General features: G+C 41.9%; 1 protein-coding gene across 1 annotated transcript in view; it reads right to left on the bottom strand.

Moving 5' to 3' along the window:
• Positions 1-23710, bottom strand: part of sv2a (synaptic vesicle glycoprotein 2A) — an 84208-nt gene that overhangs the window by 59825 nt on the left and 673 nt on the right. The gene's annotated exons all lie outside the window — the stretch shown is intronic.

The following is a 23710-nucleotide window of genomic DNA, read 5'->3' as shown; positions in this document are numbered from 1 at the left end:
TGCACCAGAAATGACAGTTCAGATCAGGTCTGGCCAAACCAACAGATAGGACAACTTCCAGAGAGAGATTGTTGACAATGACAGGGTTTACTACACATTCATTTATTTGTGGCGGCCCGCCACCATTAAAACATCAACCGCCACATTTTGATTTTCTATTTTTGGAGCTGTTCATTAGATGTGCTGTATACCATTTGGTTATTCACTGCATCACACTCTCACAGCGCAGAGTGTACTCTCAGCACGGACAGAGCCGCAGAACAGTAGGCGCAGTCAAGACGAAACTTTACTGTTCATTGCGCCGGGTCTAAAAGTTTGCAGCTGCCGTTCTCATCCATCAATCCAATCTGATCAGCTCTGACTGGATCAACTGATCAATTATCCACCCTGTGACTCAAAACTCCACAAACACACCCACCAAAACCGTGCAAAAACACTGGATTAAGAGTGGTAGGAAAACTTCTGCACGTCCAGAGCATCACTTGTATATTTGAGTGAGCTCCTTTGTCCTTATATCCAAGGAGAATCAACGGTGATGAGATCTCTAGTAGTCATTTTAAAAACATAACCTTAGCCTGCATACTTTATGACCTTTGTAATGAGGGGAAACAGTTAAAGACAGCTAACATCGGTGAGTGTTTGGAGTCGTTTTTGCACTCTAGTGTGGACAGAGATATTCTTTAAAACAAAGGTCATGTGGACAGAATTTGTTTTCAGAACTGATGAGGTAATTATCCATTTTTAAAAGCATCTGTATGCATGTAGACAGTGTCTAAGTGAACTGTTCTGTCTGTCTGTCTATTGATTTCCTTCCTCTGTTTCAGTACTTTGGACAGCGCCTCACTTACACAAGAAGCAGCGCTGGATGGAGCATGTCCCATTATAAAATAAATTCTTTTGCCAAGTCAAGAAGACAAATTGTTTAATTGGGTGTTTCAGCTCTTTCTTCAAGTGTGGAAAAACATCAAAGCCAATGTCGCCAATGAGAACATGGATCAATGAGGAAAAACAAAACCAGTCACAATAGGAAAAATTTGACCAATTAGATTCTACTTTGTAAATTCTTAGTCCACGACACCGCTAAGAAAAAGGAAATATCAATCAAGCTTTATTTCACAGGGCCTTGGTTTCCAATTTATATTGTTAATTTGCAAGGAATTTTCCAATTTGGTACTGCTAATTGGGAAACTGGAAGCAGCGTTCACAGATTAGCTGAAGATGCAAAACACTTTGAAATATGTGTACAAGCCTGTACACGACTCATTTGGATAATCAGGTGTCCAATAATAAATTAATACTCAATGAATATTTATTTTGGTGTGAAGGGAGCTTTTATTTAATTGTTAGTTTCCATATAATAAGTATCAAATGTCTGATGAATACTTCCATCTGGGAAACTTTCAAACACACTTTTCAGAAATTACCTGGATATTAAAGCATCTTATCTTTATTTCAACTTTGTTAAAAATAACGTGTATCATACCAAACCGTGCAGTGACTGTATCGTTTTTAATCAGAGTCTGTAGTACGTCACAGTGGATGGTGCTACTGGGGCTTTTCTACATTTTCATTTTGGCTCTTAGAGGTTAGAGTCAGCCAGATGAATGCTAATGCTACATAAATTCAGCAAATGGCAACTATTAATTTCATACAGGATTAGTGTTTGTCATTTTAACGATACATGTGGTTTATATTATAGCTCTTTGCTCCTCCTGTATCACCTCTGCCACCTGCTCTGTGAGTCTGCTGCCGAGGCTGGAAATAAATCAGTATTTTCTGTCTCTAACTTTCGACAATGCTCCAGCTGGAGTCCTCTACATCCATCTCCTCTCAATTTTCTATATCTCTCTGAAGAGTCAGACGATTGGTCGATCCTCCTTCGTCACCATGGTCACGACCTTTGCACAAGGAGACTCTTGAGGCCCATCTGAATGCAGCGAGGCAGCCCATCACCATCTGATTAGCCTTTCACAGGCCGGAGATACTGAGATGAGAGTGAGTGTCGGTGGTCTCTCTGCCTATGAATAACAAATACCTTCCCTAGTGTGCATATGTAGCGTTACTGTGCAGCTGTGGCCGCTTTCTAACTGCAGTGCAAACATCACCGTGATCGTATACATACACATATTATGGTGATATCATTGAACGTAACTGGCTTCAAAAGCTAATTACTAAGAAAAGGCTAAGTGAAAATAGATGAGCTCACAGTATAAAGAGTTACTGTGAAACAAAGCCGTTTTCCAAACAGTTCTGGCATCTCTAATGAAGCGTAAATTGATAATAAATTAACAGTCGATGGGGGGGACCGGGCAAAAACCCCGGCTGTCGTTTGCTGCTGATGAAAGACTTAATTATGTAATCCCATTTTCTTTTTTAGTAAGCAGAAAAGACGCCAGAGGGATGAGAAGCCTCACACACTCTCACAACCACACACACTGACACACGTGCAACATACAATGCGGCAGGCTAAAAGCATGCTAACAAAAGATGGCAGGGGGAAAACATGGGAGCTAAATGAATCGTGACATCTTGGAGCTACACCAAGCGGTCGACGCTGCACTAAACCACACACAGGGTTTGGTATGGCCTGGCTCAGAGCATCTGGAACATGAAGGCCTAGATGCTAAAGGAAATGAGCAGGAATCGCCTAAATGTCAATTGTGCAGTTTGCTGCAGTTGCAGTATATAGTATTCAAGATTTTTATATTCACAATGGATCAAATTACTATGAATAATGTGACAGGAGAAACTAATTGTGACACATTTAAGGACCAGACACACCAAACTGACATCAGAGAACTGTTGGCGACGAAGACTAACAATTGCATCGCCTAATATTGCCTGTGTTTCAGCCAAAAAGTCGCACCTGAACATGCCGCAAAGACTACAGCCAACAGCCAACTAGCACCTGCGTGCTACCTGCATGAGAGGAAATATCTCTCTCTACACCAGCAGGTGTCAGTAGTCTGTATTTGTCATTCAGAAAGGGAAACAAAAATCATCAACCCACTGAGGGCTGATTCAAAAACACACAGGAAATCAAAGGAAAAATAATGACATCACAGTTTGATCCAACTTGTGTGAATTTCATCACAGCAACAACATTCCTAACACCGTCTGTCCATGCTCCTGATGAGTTGGCGGATGGTGTCCTGGGGGATCTCCTCCCAGACCTGGATCAGGGCATCAGTGAGCTCCTGGATAGTCTGTGGCGGTACTTGGCAGCGTCGGATGCACCGATACATAACGTTCTATAGCTGCTCCATTGGATTTGGGTCAGGGGAACGAGAGGGCCAGTCAGTCCAGGAACTGCCTACAGACTCTGGTCACATGAGGCCGGGCATTGTCCAGCACCAGGAGGCACTCAGGGCCCACTGCACCAGGAGGAACCCAGGGTCCTCTGCACCAGCGTAAGTTCTGACAGTCACTCTGAGGATTTCATCCCGGTACCTAACAGCAGTCAGGGTAGCGTTAGCTGTGACACTGAGGTCTGTGTGACCCTCCAATGATATGCCTCCCCAGACCATCACTGACCTACCACCAAACCACTCATGCTGGATGATGTTCAGGCAGCGTAATGTTCACTATGGCGTCTCCAGACTCTTTCACGCCTGTCACATGTGCTCAGTGTGAACCTGCTCTCATCTGTGAAGAGAACGGGGCACCAGTGGCAGACGTGCCAATTCTGGTGTTCTCTGGCGGATGGCAATCGAGCTATGAGCACAGGTCCCACTAGAGGACGTCGGATTCACAATCACTTGTGCTTCCTAAATGGACAGATTGATGTCCCTGAAGTTTAAATGAATTGGTGTTATACTGTAATCATTAACTGTTCCCTTAATTTTTTGGGCAGTGTATATTAAAAGTACAAAAACTTGTGTGTGAAACCATTTATTGTCCCTGTGGTTTTGGGGGCCTGGCATCCTATCGAGGGCCAGATTTGGCCCATGCTCCGTAAACTGAGTACGATTGGGCTTTCTTTTTTGCATTTTCATTCATCATCATCTGTAAATATAAGTTTATGTCATTATCATTTCATCCCTGAAAGCTTCAGCAAGAGTTAAATTAACAAACAGCCAATAGGTGTGGTTGTGAATAATTTAACAGTGAGTCATTGGTGGTATTTTATACTGTAAGCGTTATTGATCCACAACACAATCTCGCTCTTCAGTAGCGCAGCGCATTGGGAATATTATATTTCATTTGTTAATAGTCTTCTCAACTATTTACCTTTGAGAGGTGCACTGGAGATCTCCAGCTCCCAACGGAGGAGTTATAACCACATTAGTCCGACTCTGACAAGGCAGTTCTTTCAACACCAGCGCATAACCGCCATTCATAACTCTCGCTGATAGCCTTGAGCTTTTAACAATTACTCTTTGCTGCACTGTTACAAACGTTGAGTGCATCTGCTAAGCTGCTGAAAATGGATTTCCCCTTTAACATCAGGCCTTGGCACTCGGTGATAGGAGCGGGACATTTTATTTAGTAGAAATACAAGACCCGTTTAAGCAGCGGACAGCTTTTGGCAGGGAAAAAGACAAGTGCTTTATGGGCTCCGAGAAGATGGATGAGGAGGAAGGAACCAGTGAACAGTTCATATAGAGCAGCGCGACCGTCGGCACACTTAAACGTTCTCTGAATAAACTAGCAGTGATGAAATCCCATCGTACTCACAGCTCAATTTATTTTCTTGACAGCATGAGATGCACAGAGCTACTTTTCTCCTGCGTCCTCTCTCTTCCCTGATGCTGAAACAAGTTTAATTAAAATGTGTACAGATTAATCATGACTCAGGCTGCCTTCACAATGAACTAACATGTTTACACTAACAGGTGTTGTGTCCACATTGTGGTTTTATTGTCACATCATGTTTTTATAGAGTAGTCTAATCACGTTACTCATGTCCACATGGTTAAAAAAAGGCACTGCTGTCTTTGATCTGGTTCACCTGCGGCACATTTCAATTTGACCTCATTTCGACTGGTGGAGATATGTTGTGCAGTGTGTAGCAATGAGCCGGGTGTCAAACTATCAGAGGCCCAGGTGTTGTTTCAGCATATAAAAGAACCTAGAAATATGTTTTCATTTGAGCTGGACAATAAACTGAGAAGCTGCGGCTGAAAAATACTGGATAGGAACAGAAATATTTAGTCTTTTCTGCAGAGTTTTAAAGAACACAAAGTGCAATATTCATTCATTCATTTTCCGTAACTGCTTATCCTGTGATGCATCGCAGGGGGTGGAGCCTATCCCAGCTAACATTGGGCGAGAGATGGGGTTCACACTGGACAGGTCGCCAGACTATCACAGGGCTGACAAATAGAGACAGACAACCATTCACACTCACATTCACACCTACGGACAATTTAGAGTTACCAGTTAACCTGCATGTCTTTGGACTGTGGGAGGAAGCTGGAGTACCTGGAGAAAACCCACACTGACATGGGGAGAACATGGCATAGATTGGAGTTTGTTGAAAGCCCTGGGGCGTGTCATAAAAACGCTAAAGGTTGGCTTTGATATCACAAACCAAGGAGTGTGACATAGCATTGATATTTAATGGAGATTAGAACAGGCTGGTTTTACAGCACACAAATTTACTGTTTTGGTTCACCACTCTCATCAACCTCCTGATCAGCAAAAAAATCGCCGCAGGAGTCGAAAAGTAAACAGCTAAGATGGCAGCTGCCAAAGGACCGGGTCCATTCAATTTAGCTTTGGAAGAAACGCTAACAGCCTATTTCCACCAGATGCGTGTCGGTTGCGTCTCCGCTCCGGCACGGCAGCGGAGCCGATAGGATTCAATTCTAGTCAATGTGTGTGTTTCCACCGGCTGCGGCTGTGCTGCGTTCCAGCTCCGTCTCAGCTCTGGCACTCTGGAGCCCTCCGCAACAGATACGCAGGACTTCTATTTTTGCCAGATGCCGGAGCACAACACAGCAATTTAGCACAGAGCAGATCGTGCGGGGCAGGAAGTCGTGCACAGAACAAAATAAAACATCCGGTTGAATTTCAAAATAAAATCCACAGTGTTCACGGCGGATCATATTTCCCTGCACTACACCTTGAAAACTACATAATGGGCAGAGGCAGGCCTGAAGTCAACAGGTCAGAGGTTTTCAGATGTCATTTCACCCCGTTAACACCATGGACGAGGAGATGTTAATCATGGCAGTGCACCGAGATGTCTTCCGGCGGAGCTGCACCGCTCTGCACAACAAACGCAGCCGGTGGGTGTTGACGGACGGCGGAGCACGCAGCAGATAACCAGCGCTGCCGTTCCGCAACGGACACGCATCCAGTGGAAATCCGGCGTAAGCCAAATACACTTATCTTTTTCCTTGAGAGAGGAACAGAAGACTGCCCTAGAAGACTTCGCTTCCAGGACGTTTTTGACGGTTTGCCGACGGGATACGGCAAAAGCATAATATATCAGTTAGCCCCACTGGTTGGCAAACAAATGGGGCTTAGTGCATTGAATACGTCACCTTGTTTTTTGCTCTGATTGGCCATCGTGCTATCCAATTAATATGCCTCAGTTAGTGCTGCCTCTTGGGTAGGAAGGGTGTATCGGTGAGGGCCAGACTCAAAATCTTTCTAGATTTGAGTTTGGATTTCCAGGCTACCACTGTCCTCTACCTGCTCAGTAAAAAACAGCAGACAGACACAGTCAGTGAGTAGCTGGTGAACACAGCGGAGCATTTAGCATCTAAAGAGACAGATATTTCCCTCAGGAGTTGGTGGAGACCAAAACTGAGCTAAAAAGAGAGTAAAAACTTGATTCACATTATTTGAGTAGCCAGACATACAACAAGTAGAGGCTGTTACTTCATGTCTGTCAGATGTGTAACATTCACCATTCAGCTTTATAAGGTATGTCAGTGTTTTTTGTTTTCTCACACAGGTCAAAAAATCAACTAACAAAGGTTTAAATAAATACACAGCACTACCCTGAGATGAAAGCAAAGTTACTTTAAACAAACAAGACAGACACAGAGATATTTTCTATTTCAGAATCTAAACTATACTTATATTTATCTGCTGGGTTGCTCTGTGACATGAGGAAAGGCTGCTTTATGGAAAACAAAAATAAAAGGCTGCTGTTCTGCCGGCGCAAAAACACCTCAGAGCTGAGAACGTTCTGTAACAAGTCAAACAGTGATGTTGAAAAGCCTTTTCAACAGAGCAGCAGAGAAAACAAACATACCCAGAGCAACACCAGGAAGCAACAACAACCTGAGCAACAGGAAACAATGGGGATTGTAAAAACCCACAAAAATTACGTCTATTTCTAGATCCAAAAGAATGCAAAGATCCCAAATATGTCAGGCTGAACTCGTGGTAGATGTGTTCAAAATAATGCACAAGGCATCCAGATTTTGCACAGTGGAGCCATTAAAAAGTCTTGGGTTTGAACATCACACAGCTTTCAAAGAAGCCTGTTTTAAAGTAGTAATTAATTTCCTGAACTTCCCTAACAGAGCCAACAAGAGCCAGAATTACATTTCTACTTCATGCCTACATCATCTTACATGTGAAGTTCTCGTGTTGGTTTAAAGTTGCATCCAATTAACAGCCCCTTCGTTTGCTGCCAGGATGAGTCATTCCTGTCTCCAAATATAACCTCAGCTTTCACCACCATGCAGTCAACACACCTTCACACATCCACATTAACACACAACTTCATGCATATATTATCACTCTCTGCTGGGGCTGCAGCTAACAAGTATTTTCATTATATATTGATTGTTTGGTTGAAAAGCCTGCAGGTAATAGTTAAAAAATCTTGACTACCAGTCTTAAAGATATTCAGTTTACACTCACATATGGAGACATTTTGCTAAAAATCGAATGACTTATAAACGATTAATCAGATATCAAAATAGTGTAATCTTTCTTTATTTTCTACGCTCAACTAATTGATCATTTGTTTCTGCTCTTATCTGAACCACACAAGAACAAACGGAACGAAATTTATATGGGTGTTTTTCCAATTTTAAAGGTGACCTACAATATCATTGCCTCTGTATTTTGTATCTTATATATAGTATTATAATGAAGGATATTCATATCAAGCGTGGCCAAAGTTTCAAATAATGAGATGAATGTATTGAGAAGTAATACCTGTGTGCAAAAACCTCAGGTATTACAATGTTCTGAACACTATGTTTCCAACAGTTTTTTCTACTCTAGGTACACGATGACGTCATAATGTGCCATATTTCTGTCGGCTGTACGGTCATCTGCTCCAGGTACACTTCAAGGGTTTACATTACTTATCCTACACTGCTACATTAAGCTACATGCTAATAGAGAAGCATACAAAGTTGGTTGCTGGTGATTTCAGATCTGCTGGAACATGTCCAGTTGTGTTTAGACACTTTTACTGGTGATTTTAAGCCCAGTTCAGACCAAAGATTCATATTAAGATGAGTTGAAACAGACAGCTACTTGCAACGCGCCGTTCTGCAATGTTCTAAAAACCTGTCGGTTCACACCAATGCAACTAGATGAGATGGTGTATCATCTCTATGCAACAACTCTCTGTGCTTCTGTTCTGATTTGCAGCTTTTCAGGTTTATTCTGTGGCTGAATATAATTTGTAGCTTCTTAAAATATGAATGAGGATAGTGACAGAGAGACATTTGTAGCAGAGATGAAACACGAACATAATCAAAACGAGCATAGATGAACTGTATTCATAATAAATACACGACAATGATATATCAGCGCCAATTAATCAGTGACAATGTGTGTGCGGAGGGAGGGGCAAAGCACATACAGTGAGCAGCAGCAGCGACCCACCGTCCAACACCAGGTCACCATGAGGACGGAAACTGAGGGCTCGGTGGGGACAGAGCACCCGCAGCAAGCAAACCTGACCAACTGGCTGTTAAAACAGATGACGTGCTTTACTTTCTACAACCAGCTGTCAGCGATTTGACCAGCTGAGTTGTAGGTGACACCATCAGCCAGCTTGAGTCAAGCTCAGACCGGCCAATTCACACCGCTGCAACTTTTGTCTAGCCTGGAAATCCAGACTCAAATCTAGAAAGATTTTGAGTCTGGCCCTCACCGATACACCCTTCCTACTCAAGGGGCGGCACTAACTGAGGCAAATTAGAATTTGCTAGGGGCGGGGCATCTGGATTTCCAGGTTAAATTTTCTCTGCAACATTCTGAAACAGTTTCGTCTTGTTGCGAATCTGAACTATAAAAAATACTGTAATTCTCCATTATAGGCTGCGAGTACACTGCTAATGTACATGTAGGTGAATGTCATGTCAGGGAAATGGGGTTGCTGGTTGCATGCGTTGTACTGTGCAGGATTGTTGGTTATTCATGTGAACACACTCTTCAGCAAATGTGAAAGTAAAAGCCAAACCCAGATTCACTCTCGTTTGGGATTTCGTCCTGCTATATTTGCGTTTTTTGGCCGCTATGTCTCCTTGATGCCTGCTGCTTACGGTCTGGCACCTGGTACTGTGGGGTTTTGTGCCAACAAACGTCCCGAGCACAGAAAATAAGAAAATACAAGCAGAGGGCAGCGTCTGTGCAGAAACAAACACCGCCATTCACTTCTAGTGGGTCATAAGTGATGAGTTACTTCTGTTTGAGTCTGTACATTGTTTTCTAGGAAAAATCCTGCATAGTATACCTTTAATATTTTCCAGATTTGGGTTCACAGTCCTGCTGGAACATGTCTGGTTTTGTTTAGAAGCTTTCATTGTTGATTTTTCACTGTAAAAAGTGATGCTATTCTCCGTTACAGTCGTTCCCCGGCTGCTATGACAGTGCAGAAACACAGAAATACGAAGACTTGCAAACGCTGACCACAGACAGAATGAGGAAAATAAAGTGCTTTTAGAGCATTTAAGTGTGCCAACATGTTCCAGTAGAAACCTTAACCACAAGTATAACAGGTCCTCTTTAATATATATCGTAATATGGCAAATATTTGTAAATCCGGTGTATGAGATTGAAGCTCAAGATAGTGGCGTGATCGACTTTTATGCATTAAATCAAAGATAAACGCTGCGATGAATCACTGAAAATTACAATTTGTTTGGAATTATTTACGTCAACAACAGGCTGTTGTATAAAGATAAAAAATAGGACGCAATCATATGATGACACATTTTCATTCAGTAGTCAGTGAATGTTAATTATTAGTTGTCACGTCAGTCTTGCAGCGCTCACGCTGTCTCAATAATGTAGTTTTGTGTTACTGCTGCAGTCTTTTCTCCACTTTCCTTCACACACTGACACACTGAAGTGAATCCTGATGCTCAGTTTGACGGCACAGATGCTGCAGTTAGCGATTGTGACAGAGACAAGGATGAGTGATGATGGTCTTTATGAGTGTTTTATATTTGTGTGTGTGTGTGTGTGTGTGTGTGTGTGTGTGTGTGTGTGTGTGTGTGTGTGAACATAGATATGTGCCAAAGAGTGAAAAAGAAATGCATGTGTGCAGAAGTGAGCGATTAATGCAGCATGTGTGTGAGTGCGTGACAGAGAGGTGGGGATGATTAGGTCAGCGGTGAATCCTCTGAGCTGCAGATGGCTGGTAATGTCATGCAGCGCTGAATTCATTTCTCTTGACATCTTTGATTTCTCGTCGTGACGCACTCAGTAAATTTTCTCCTCTGATAGATTGTCCCTGAGGCTCCGCGCACTCCTGATCAATTTAAGACGGCAAAGCAAGATGGACACCAAATGAAATGTGAAGAGTTCACTCCTGAAACGCCACCGTACGTATCTGTTTTGACAAAAAAACAAATCATGAGCTTAAGTTTCAGTATTTTACTGAGATACAAGCTGGTCTTTGAATTACGAATGATGTTCTCAGTCTATGTTTTTTATGTTGCTGAGTGGGAGTCTGAGGTTTCAGTGCTTCTGTCTGTTTTTACTGCTCATTTAGGGGCTCTAACTCTCCACAATCACCATGGAGGAACATGTAATTATTCCTCACAGCCCACTGAGATGCATATCAAACACCCCTGATGCACACAATAATAAAATCTGACTGTCTTCATGTTCAATCCACTGGATGGCCACTGATCTCCTAGTGGAGCCTTTTCTGCTCTTATGGGCGCATCGGGAGTGTTGCATTCTGGGTCGGGTCAGCACAAAACCCACGCGCTGAAGACCCCAGCCCCCGCCCCCCCCTCCCAATACCCAACAAGACTCAGTCAACAAACACCTACGCTCATAATGAAGCACAGTCAGACCACAGGAGGAGATTACATTCAGCCGTATGCTCATTTCACATCAGCTCGCCAAAGTGGAAAAATGGAGACAAGGCGGTTTATCGTCTGTCTGACCATTTATTCATCTATCCATCTATCTATATAACATCAACTCTAGGAGGCAGACTGCTGAGTAACAGGAAACAAGCTGTTCAAACTGCTGACAGAGTGACTGCGATAAGCTATAGTCATTTCATGCAGTTGATGGAAGCTTTCACATTCACGCTGTAAGTCTTGTTGAAGTGTCCAGTCTCCCATCCTCCCTATAAATTTTTCATAGTGATGGCCAGATGAAAACCAAAAGCCATAATTGAATTACAGTAATTACATTATGTTGTAGTAGTATATAGGCTTGTTGAAAACTATGTTAATATGGAGAGTTAAGGAATCGCATTTTAACATTTCTAATTATCTGATGTGCCGGCTAATATCGGTACAGTTAACAATTTGAGCTTGGAAACAATCCTGTTTTGGTGTGTTATGTATCTGTAAGCAACAAAGAATTTACTGGGAACAAGCCGTCTCAAATTTAGGGGAGACTTTTGGGTAACCATACAACCCATTTTCATTCAGTTATCTTGAGGTGAGAGTTCAAGGGACCCCTTTGAAAATGGCAATGCAAACTGTTCCCTCGCCAACATTTAGCCTAACGTTGGAGCTTTATTTAGCCCCCTTCCCGATAAGCTATACCGACATGGTTGGTACCAATGGAAGCCTTGGGTAGGCTAGTCACAAGATAACGTTACCTTCACCCTTGATTACAAAAATGAGTGCACCACAGCTTGTTTCAGCCCAGACACACCAAACTGACATTAAAGAACTAGTGGTGACGAGACTAACTGTTGCGTCACCTCGCGTCACCTGTGTCTCGGCCAAAAAGTTGGAGTGAACACACCGCAAAGACTACAGCTAGCAGACAACTAGCATGGACGTTCTGTGCCTGTGTGAGAGGAAATAACTCTCAATACTTGCAGCAGTAGTAGTCTGAGCTCGTCATTAAAAAATGGAAACCTGATTAATACCGACAGGACGGATTCAAGACGAGTTAGCCAGTTAGCACAGAAATAATAATAATAACACATTTCTGCTAAATTTCTGTATCTTCTTGACTTTAGCCGTTTGTTGTATTCCCCAGTTCCATTTCTTTTCTTGTGCATTAAACATGCTGAATTAGCCATAAAAAGCTGCAAAGGGCCCACTGGTGCCAACAGTGCGGGACACACCACCAAAACTAAGGCGACAGACACTCACCAACAGCCTGACATTTGCTGACTGCCGACTGTGAGTTGGGTGTGTCAGGGCCATTAAAGACAGTAATGTCGGAATATCAATTACTTTACTACTGGGAGGGCCAGCAATTGAATTAGGGTGACCATGGCCCCCCCAGGCCCCTCTTTGGTTGCACCACTGGAAGTGTCAGGAGAAAACCCAAGAAAAACATCTCTTAAGAAGTTAGACTCGTCCTGCAATAAGAGGGAAAGTAATCTATTGTAACATTGATGTATAAAATGAGAAAGGAAATGCTGCAATAATGACATTACAAAGCTTTTTGCTGAACCATGATAAGGGCTTGCTAAATCATCAGACATAAGAGGACAACAGAATATTCAGTCATACAGGCCTACTTTATATAAATTCACAGTGTTCTCTTTAGATCTCAGTGGATGCAAGAGTTTTGAAAAGAGATTTAAAAATGATTTGTATTTGTTAATTTTAGAGGAGTCAGAGGTTAAATCAATATTATCCTGTGACATTAATAAAAATAATATAACTCTTGGTGAAGGATAAGATGCCCTCCAGACTGAAGCAGGGTGAGGTGGAAAATATAGTATTTTTTTGCAGACACACACACACAAACATTCACACACACTGGCTTTTACTCATCATCCTGACCCAGCCAAGGCCTCTTGTGGTAACTGAGAATTTCACCCATCATCCAGCATTTCTTATCCGTCCTCATCCATCATTTTTCTATCAGTTCCTCTGGCCTGAGCTTGCGGGGAGTCCTCCTGAGCCCGTGTGAAGGATCAATTATTCATGTCTTGTTTTCTGGCCACAAGGACAGAGGTGCCAAGTCGACTCGTCGCCTCAGCGGTGATGAATCGGTACGATTAAAAAAACTATTCTCCCAGCAGCCTCGGCCCAGCTCCTGCTCATCTGCACCAACCACGGTGTGACAGCCGCACAGAGTCACACAGGAAGTGGCAGTTTTATTCAGCTGCACCATGGTCCTGCATGGCTTCAGGCACATTCAAGCTGAGGAGATAACAGCAGCCTCAGAGGAGGGTGTGATGATTGGTCGTTAGGCTTACTGGGTCATAGCTCCTCCCCAGCTGCAAAGTCCCCTTTGGGAGAATCTGCGGCCTAACATGAGTCACATCATTGTTCCCCTGCCCGGCCTCTCAGTGTGCACCGTCACCCTGGTGGCACCAAGGCGGCTAGCAACACCGTGTCAAATACAGTGACGTCAGTGCTCTGCATCCATTTTGGCTTTGCTCACTGCAAAATGGACTGAAAAGGAGTCAGACAGAGGGCAGCTGAGAGGTGCAGCTACAAACCTGCAGCATGGCAGATAAAAACTGTCGTGGTGTGAGTTTTTCACAGCACGTAGCAGCAGCAGCTCATATTAGTGTCATATTCTCATGTTTAGTCCATCAACATCAAGTACTTGTGTCTCTACAAGCTCATGGTGCTGTGACCTTCAGTCATTTCAACGTATTGCTTCAACTGAAGAGTTGAAAACTGACGGAAAAAGTGCTGCGATACTTTACTGATGTAAAAGGCTGTATACTGCGATAAATTTGACAGATATTGCAGTTGCAATATGAGTCCCAGTTTAGGCGGGAATGGTCATTTTTGCAATTTATTTTTACTAATAAAATCTAAAAATTATGATGAAGTCATTTTTTTTCTATGGTCTGTACTAGGGGTGGGGGTTATGGCCCTAAAATAATATCCCAATATTTCAGGGTATTTTTGGGATAATGGTATACTTGACCATATGACCAATTAGTAAAGAAAAATATATTTGATTATTTTATTATTCATATTCTAACCGCTTCATCCTCTTGAGGGTCGCGGGGGGGCTGGAGCCTATCCCAGCTACATCGGGCGAGAGGCAGGGTACACCCTGGACAGGTCGCCAGACTATCGCAGGGCTGACACATAGAGACAAACAACCATTCACGCTCACATTCACACCTATGGACAATTTAGAGTTATCAATTAACCTAGTCCCCAATCTGCATGTCTTTGGACTGTGGGAGGAAGCCGGAGTGCCCGGAAAGAACCCACGCTGACACGGGGAGAACATGCAGGCTCCGCACAGAGGGGCTCCCACGCCCAGGATCGAACCGGCAACCCTCTTGCTGTGAGGCGAGAGTGCTAACCACCACACCACCGTGCCGCCCCTATTTTATTATTCATTTAAGAAAATAGAATTGCAACAAAATAAGTGACATCATTTTACAGTTTGCCTTCAAATTTTTAGTAAGTGAGATTTATATTCTGTACGCTATATTAATAGTTCAACAAAATAAAATCTACCACAAATTTAAGCAGCTTCCAAATACAAAAAAATGTCCCCTGGGATCTATAAAAGGAATGTTTATGTCTATTTAAATCTACTTTTTATTGTTATTGTCATTGTTGCTGTTGTCTAACTACAGTAAAATCAAAATCAGACTAATAATAATGATTAATATATATATTATTAATATCTATATCACATGATAAAGTATAATAGAATAACTCTGTTTTCAATATACTTTAACTGTTCAAAAATATTTCTAAAAAAGTATTTAACATAAAACAAGTGGCCAAACTCCTGAATTCTTTATGGCGCCCAAACTTTTAGATATTTTAGACGCTGATTATTCAACTCAGGTAACTTGTAAGAGTTTTACCCGTGATGTAAAATTATCACACATACAAATTATTATTACAAATTATTAGAAGATAGATAGAAAGAACTTTACTCGTCCCTGAAGGGAAATTCAACTGTCCAGTAACTCATAAAAAACAACAACCACACTTCCCCTCATCAACAATAATACAGTGGTATCAAAATAGACATAAAATAACTTAAAATAAATGCATAAAAAAGAAAATAAAAATTTAATTAAAATATCATTAACATTATTGCCCATTCCACAGTCCAGTGCAGTTGTGGCTATTATTATTATTATTATTATTATTATTATTATTACTTTTTTATTTTCTAAGCAAACTGCAAATATGAAGGAAACTAAAATATGTAATCATTATAATATTATATATTTCACTCTGGACCAAAGTGCTGGAATTACTGACTTTGCCCATATTGTGGAAAAAAGAATAAAAGGTCCTGAGATGTTAAAATCAAATTAGCATGCTCATGTTTAATAATGAATTATGTGCTGCTCAGACAACACCACTACCTCCAAGCAGTGAGTGAATCTTTCCTAGACACCACAGAATATGTAGGACACACTCTCTGTGCAGATTTCACTTCCACTGCTCTGTGCAGATGCTCCGCTGCAGACAGTCTCTCTCAGTGAACGACGGGTGTGCTGCTGCTTTTTTATGGTTGTTTGAATTAAATGGTTGCCACTACAAGCTTTGCTCTGGCTCTCCCGCACAACAAAAGCTATTTGTGTTCCTGCTGGAGCTGAGACGTGTGTCACCTCTCATCGCTGCGCTCGGTTCTCACTGCCGAACACTTGTCTTTAAAGCAGTGGAGCCGAGAAGAGGAGGTGCTTTGTTTACAGGTTCACTCATTGTTTAATAATCTACTAGAAGGTTTCTTGAGGAGACTTTGTAATTCGGTACAAATTATCGGAGACAGTGCACATATTAAGGGAATGGTTTTCAAAACATGCTTATTTGTTTTCATGTACTGTGTGTTAAGTATCGAGCTGGAGTGCTGCTTCAAGCCTTTATGCTACGCTAAGCTCACAGCTTTCTGACCCCACCTCCATTCTTATTGCACAAATATGAGCAGCTAACATCTTCCAATGCGCCGTTTGAGTCGTTCTGAAAACCTGCCAGTTCACACCAATGCAACTAGATGAGATAGTGTATCATCTCTATGCAACAACTCTCACAACAGCTTTTCAGGCTTGTTTTGTGGCTGAATATAATTTGTAGCTTCTTGGCTGTTAAAACAAGGGATGTGCTTTACGTTCTAAAACTAGCTGAGGGCGATTTGACCAGTGGAGTGGCAGGTGACACCATAAGCCGGCTTGAGTCGAGCTCAGACCAGCCGTTTCACACCGCTGCAACTTTTCCCTGCAATGTTGTAAAATGGTTGTCTCATTATAAATCTTTGGTCTGGACTCTGCGCTTTACATAGCTCTAACCAGAGAGCAATAAATCTTTATGAACCACAGTAAAAGAGCAGAAACATGCATAGATGGATTACTGAACAGCCTAAATGGCACAGACCCAAGAGCCCAAAATGTCACTCAAATTAACACGTACCAACCAGGAAGAGACTCAAAATGTCCCTAAAGAGACACAAAAAGATAATGCAGAGAAAATGCATCTCCACAAAATATAATATGCAAAACAACCACAAAGAGATACAAAATGACTACAAGGAGACTCAAAATGACCACAAAGAGATGCAAAATGACAACAAGGAGACACAGAATGACTACAAAAAGACACAAAACGACAACAAGGAGACACAAAATGACCACAAAGAGACAAAACGACTACAAGGAGACACAAAACAACAACAAACACAGACTAAACAACTACAAGGAGACACAAAATGACCACAAAGAGACACAAACCGACTACATGGAGGCACAGTGTCCACAAAGAGACACAAAACAACCACAAGGAGACACAAAATGACTACAAGGAGACACAAGATGACTACAAGGAGACACAAGATGACCACAGAGATGCAAAATGACTACAAGGAGACACAAAATGACCATAAAGAGACACAAAACGACTACAAGGAGACACAAAATGACCATAGAGACACAAAACGACTACACGGAGGCACAAAGTGACCACAAAGAGACACAAAACGACCACAAAGAGACACAACAATCTACAAGGAGACACAAGATGACCACAGAGATGCAAAATGACTACAAGGAGACACAAAATGACTCCAAGAAGACACAAAGTGATCACAAAGAGACACAAAATGACTACAAGGAGACACAAGATGACCACAGAGATGCAAAATGACTACAAGGAGACACAAAATGACCACAAAGGACACAAAACAACTACAAGGAAACACAAAATGACTACAAGGAGACACAAAACAACTACAAGGAGACACAAAATGACCATAAAGAGACACAAAACGACTACAAGGAGACACAAAACAACTACAAGGAGACACAAAATGACCATAAAGAGACACAAAACGACTACAAGGGGACACAAAATGACCATAAAGAGACACAAAACAACTACAAGGAGACACAAAATGACCATAAAGAGACACAAAACGACTACAAGGAGACACAAAATGACCACAAAGAGACACAAACCGACTACAAGCAGACACAAGATGACCACGAAGAGACACCAAACCACAAAAAGATGCATAACGACTACAAAGAGATGGAAAAACCACCACCAAGTCTCTGTGTCTTGGTCCTGTGTGGGAGAGGTGGTGGGGCCCTTTGCATACCAGTGCCCAGGGGCCCATAGTCTCATAATCTGCTCATGCAGATTTCTCAAACATAAGAACCAGCAAAAATGCAGGGCCAATAAATATTAATGATTTATTTGTTTAAGACGCCTCCTCTAACATTTACTGTAAGAAACAAATGCACTGTCAGTTGTTAATGGAGAGTTATGTGCTTGACGCTAATCGTTGCTCTTCGACCCATCTGGAGACGACGGAGAGGGCCATCGATTATCTCTCAGTCTCACAGTAAATCTTTAGCAGAGAGGAGCTGCAGCATCATGAGCCAAAAACAGATCTGTGTAGAAAAAAACACGCAGCACAAATGAACCAGCGTTTCCTTGAAGCACTGGTCTAAATGTTGAAACAGCTGTGCTAATTGCTGATCTTGACAACACCCGGATGGAGGATATCTGTGCTCGACTGCACCGCAAACCTCCGATTCCTTTTTTTTTTTTTTTTGGCTGCTATGCTAATATACCCGGCCCCATTGCTCCCAGCTGCAGGGAGAGGCGAGTTGTAACTTGTGACGGGGGCTAATCTCTGCGGACGGACCGGAGCACGGCCCAATCAGCAGGGGTAGCAGGCAGAAAATGAGAACACCAAACAGAGCAGCTCCCTCAGCTCCTCCTGGTTTCAAGTGGAGCTCCTGAGAGTTAAGCTGTGTGAACACACGTCAGCATCACCTGCAACACAGGCGTCAAGTCACTCTGCTTTTGTTGTGCTGAGTGATGCTGAGTGACGGCTCGGGGAATAGAAAACTCAAACAATTCAACATGTTGGTCAGTCTTTTCTATCTTTACCTGCAGACTGTGGCATCTCTCCTTTTATTCATTTATGCTGTCTTTAAATTGCCGGGAAATGGAGGTAGATGTCCTGCCAGACCTGTTCATATTTTTGTTCGGAGTTCGGATCAGAGGAATATTCTAAGGATACTCTTACTGATTGCCAATAAAATGGTAACAGTGAACAGGAAAGATGCAAAACCACCAACTATTATCCAGTGGATGCAGAGACCCAAAATGGTTTACACGATGGAACGAATGGCGGCAAGACTGCAACTGAAACTGGACACTTTTACACAAAGGTGGACTTGAGTTACACTCTGTTTGGGGATCTACTCGAAGAGATTGAGTTGCTGTAATAGACTGTATGATAATGGAATAGCACTCAAAGTGTTCCTCTGTAACTGAACCTGCTCTGTTGTAATTTGTCATTTTTAGTTTCGTGTTTAATTATTTATTTCATTATTAAAAACCTAAGTATATTGTTTGCTTCTTATTGTTTTGTTTTATATTTGTTCTGTTTGTTTTTAAAAATATAATTTTTAAGAAGTCCTATGTCTGAAAAAAAATTAATATTAAATAAAAAGTAAAAATAAGAAAAGTCAGGAAATACTAGAAAATGGCCTTTATTGTGTCCCACAGCTCAGAGTGACGTAGATAGCTATTTATACTCAACACAAGGATATTTAGTTTACTATCATTAAAGGGGAAAAAAGCATCAAATCACCACAATTTGAGAGGCTGGAACAAGAAAATTTGTCTTTTTTTTTTTTTAATTGATCGACTCTGAAAGCAATCTTTTGAAGCACAGATTTCAGTTTACCACTTGCAGCAATCTTTACCAGTTACTGCACCGCTGCAAACATCATTACCAATAATTACTGCTTCTTTTTCTGTAGGCTAAACGGGCAGTTCACCCCCAAATCAAAAATACATATTTGGGCGCCAAGTAGCTCACCTGGTAGAGCAGGCACCCCATGTATAAAGGCTACGTCCTTGCTGCAGAGACTGCAGACTCGATTCCAACCTAAAAAAATTATTTATTTTTTTTAAATAATACATATTTGCCTCTTACCTGTAGTGCTGTTGATCAGCCTAGATTATTTTGGTGTGAGTTGCCGAGTGTTGTAGATAACAGCTGTAGAGATGTCTGACTTCTCAAATATAACAGAACTAGATGTCACTCAGCTTGTGGTGCTCAAAGTGACAAAAAAGTACATTTGAAAAACGCAACATCCGTGTCTCTTTGCAGAAATCATGACCTGGTTACTCATAATAATCCACAGACCTTGTTGTGAGCAGGTTCATGTAGGAACTATTTTCTTTCTACCGAACTACACCCTCCAACATTATCTAAAAAAGTTGACACAGCATAGTATTGCGATATTTTTGTGTGGCAATATCGTATCGTCACACTGTGCCAAGTATTCATACCTTGATAACATAAATTATTTCTGCCTGTTTCATGCATTGTCTTCTTTCAAAATACACTTCCATTTTTACAGGAAATGTAATGTTTACATACAGTCTCTTTCAAAATAAACGCACTACATCGGTACAACGCGAATTGACCTTTTTTTCTCTTCAACAACAAAAACATGGTTAGGTTTAGGAAAGAAAGAAATGAAAGAGGCAAAGAAAGACAGATAGCCACTAGCTGGGTTTCCATCCAAATGTATTGCAAATTTTTAAGCGAATTTTGTGAAAATGTGCAAAAGAAAATGTGAATTTATGCACATTTCTATTCATTATTGTTTTGCGAGTACTGGGAGTCAACAGGTCGAGCAGAAGGTGGCGCTTCTCATGGAAAATAAAAATGCAAAAGAACACCCGTAGAAGAAGAGGGCGCCGTGAGATGACGTCAATGAGAGCGTCTCGTGTCCACAACTGATGTAAACAATTACCGGGAGATTCCTTGGGAACTTCTTGGCTATTGCGAGAGCTCTCATCACACTCATATCAGCATTGTCAGCGTAGCCTACCTAATGCCGTGATGTCTGTGTTGGTACACCAGGCAGCGCACATGATGCAGCGGTATTCAACACATCAAGTCTATTCAGGTAATTTGTGAAATAGCCTACACTCACCTGACACTGGAGTAATTACCTCTCATTGTCATTGTTTATTCGCTAAATCTGTTTCCATTGCCAAAAGTTGCATTTTCCTAATATCGATACGCTGACTTTTCCACCCCCTCCAAGCGTAAAAACTTTTTTGCAATATTTCAGCCTTTTGTCGAATTTCTGGCGTTTCCATTCAAGTTTTTTTCCGCGATTGTTGAAAGTGCGAATAAAAATAGGTGGATGGAAACCCAATTACTGTTACATCACGACGAGCATGCATGCATGACAGAAATACACACAGACAATTCTCAGCTTGCCAGCAACGTTTTTAGATGTTGATATTTGATTGAATTGAGGTTGTGACGTCGGGTGGTGAAAATGTTTTCATGTCGGGACGTCTAATGCCAGCGCCAGTTTGACCTGAAATAGGCTACTGACGACAGGTGACATTGATATTTTGTCTCTGTTGTGATTGTAGTTGTGATGCAGGGTAACCAAAATGTCTTCCAAACGTCTCACGCCAACGTCATCTTGACCGACACATTCTCACATATTGACGTTTGGTCATGGACTTTCCATGTCTAGATACGATGTGAAAGGTACCCTGGGTGTGTTGTTGTTGACGTTCTGGGACACTGTGTCAAGTTCTGCCTGTTACATGCATTGTCTTCTTTCAAAATACACTTCTGTTTCACAGGAAAGTTAACGTTTACATACAGTCTCTTTCAAAATAAATGTCAGCACCACAAATTTACATTTTTTTCCTTCAACAACAAAAACATGTGGTTAGATTTAGGAAAAAAGTACAGGGTTTGGCTTCAGAATCTTAAGGTACACGACTGATTGATTGTTTTGCCGCCTTAACTTTCATCCTTGTCCCGCCACGTTTCCCCTTGACGCTGCCAGGCACTAGGGCTGCAACTAACAATTATTTTCATTATTATTTCATTATTATTTTCAACTAATCTGTCGATTATTTCTTCGATTAGTCGACTAATCATTTTATCGAAAAATGTGTTAAAATGTTGAAAAATGTTGGTCTGTCTCTTCCAAACCCCAAAATTATGTCATCTAATGTCTTGTTTCATACGCACGCCGAAGGGTTTTAGTTCACCGTCATGGGAGAGTGTGTAAAGGTGCCAATATCTGAACGTAAGAAGCTGCAGTAAGAGTATTTTGGGGTACTTTTATAGTACTTTTCTATGAAAAATGACTCAAACCGATTAGTCGACTACTGAAATAGTCACCGATTATTTTAATAGTCAATTAGTCATTGATTAGTCGACTAATCGTTGGAGCCCTACCAGGCACCATTAAACAATTACCGCAATTGGCAGTGTATCATGCTAACGTTAAAGGACAGCTTTTTTCATTGGTTTGTGACACCGCAAGTCAATGCCCAAGCGCCGGATTTCAACGAATTCGGAGTGAGACTGTGCTCACAACGCAGAGGGAAGGGTGCATCTACTGCTAGCTCACCAAGCACCACTGAGCTAGCTAACGTTACAGCACAGCCAAGGAGGAGGACGCCATTAATGTTTACGTATCATGTTGTCACGAACACGAGCCTCTAATCTGTGAGTCGATTCAGGTAGAAAGAAAATAGTTCCTACTTGAAACCGCTCACAACAAGGTCTGTGGATTATCTTGGATCATGATTTCTGGAAAGAGACATTGCTGTTGAGTTTTTCAAATGTATTTTTTGGGCGCTTTGAGCACCACAAGCTGAGTGCCACCTAGTTCCATTATACTGGAGAGAAGGCAGACATCTCTACGGCTGATATCTCCAACATCTGATAATAAATGCCACATGTAAGAGGCAAATATGCATTTTTTATTTGGGGGAACTGTCCTTTTAGGGAGGCAGCTCCACTTGGGTTCAAATCCAAAAATCATAGACAATAATTTGCAGTGTTGAGAGGGACTGGGGTTCGAATCCTTTGGCTCATTTGGGCGTCTCTGAATGGGTATGCTTTCCACTTGCATGTCTGAAGGCTCCAGCCCAGCACAGGTGTAGAAAATGAACTGAAGGATGGATTGTATAGAAACACAACCAACACTGAATTACCACAACAGAGAAATAGAAGCGTCATCTTTCTGAAGAATGAATGGATGGTTGCCTTCACAACCAGCAGCAAAAAGCAAAACAAAACTGTCAAAGGACTGGTTTGATCGCTGTAAGCTGCTTTAAAGAGGAGCTGTTAGACTGAATGTCAGGGTAAAGATGTTGCTCTTGTTGCGGCCTGATACGGGCTAATTAAGAGACTGAAAGTGTGTCAGGCTTTCAATCACAAACCATAGATCACTTTTTTTTTTTTTAAAGAAAAGAGGGCTGTCAGTGTTCCTGCAGGTTTGCAACAGTCTGTCCTCACTGCTCCCCTCGCTGCCACCCGCCTCATGTGGGCTGGATGCATAAATAGCTCAGAAACTGCCTGAGCTGCAATCATGGCTGCCACAGGGACAAGACATCAGACATGCCAATTTGTACCCACCTCCGAACATGAAACAGACAGTAAATCAGTGCCATGTCAGGCTCCAGCAGCTTCCACCTTATTCCTCTTTCAAACAACAATTAAAGGACACTCATAAAAGCACACAATGTCCCTCTTTGGGCAAAGTCGTTTGACATAAACCACCGCAGAGCAACACCACAGAGGAAAAGCAAAGGAGGAAAAAAACTGCTCATCACTCTTTCTCCATCACATTCTCCCCGCTGGGTTTCTACAAGGTCATTTTGGCGCACGACGCAGGAGAGGGCACCCAGCAACACTGAGATTTTCCCTGAGCTTTCACTGATATTCTGCAAATTCAATGCCACACATAAACAGGACAACTTCCTATAATCTCACAAAAAGTGGGGTTAAAGCAGAAGTGGAAATATATGACCGTTTGCTGAGGAGAGAGGCGGAACAGGCGATGGAGAGGGAGAGGGGCAAGGGCATCGGTGCCAAAACCATATTCGACAAAACT

Source organism: Epinephelus fuscoguttatus, linkage group LG8 (genome assembly GCF_011397635.1).
Source record: "Epinephelus fuscoguttatus linkage group LG8, E.fuscoguttatus.final_Chr_v1".
NCBI lineage: Eukaryota > Metazoa > Chordata > Actinopteri > Perciformes > Serranidae > Epinephelus > Epinephelus fuscoguttatus.
Note: the sequence above shows the minus strand (reverse complement) of the source record. Positions and strands in the feature narration are given on the sequence as shown.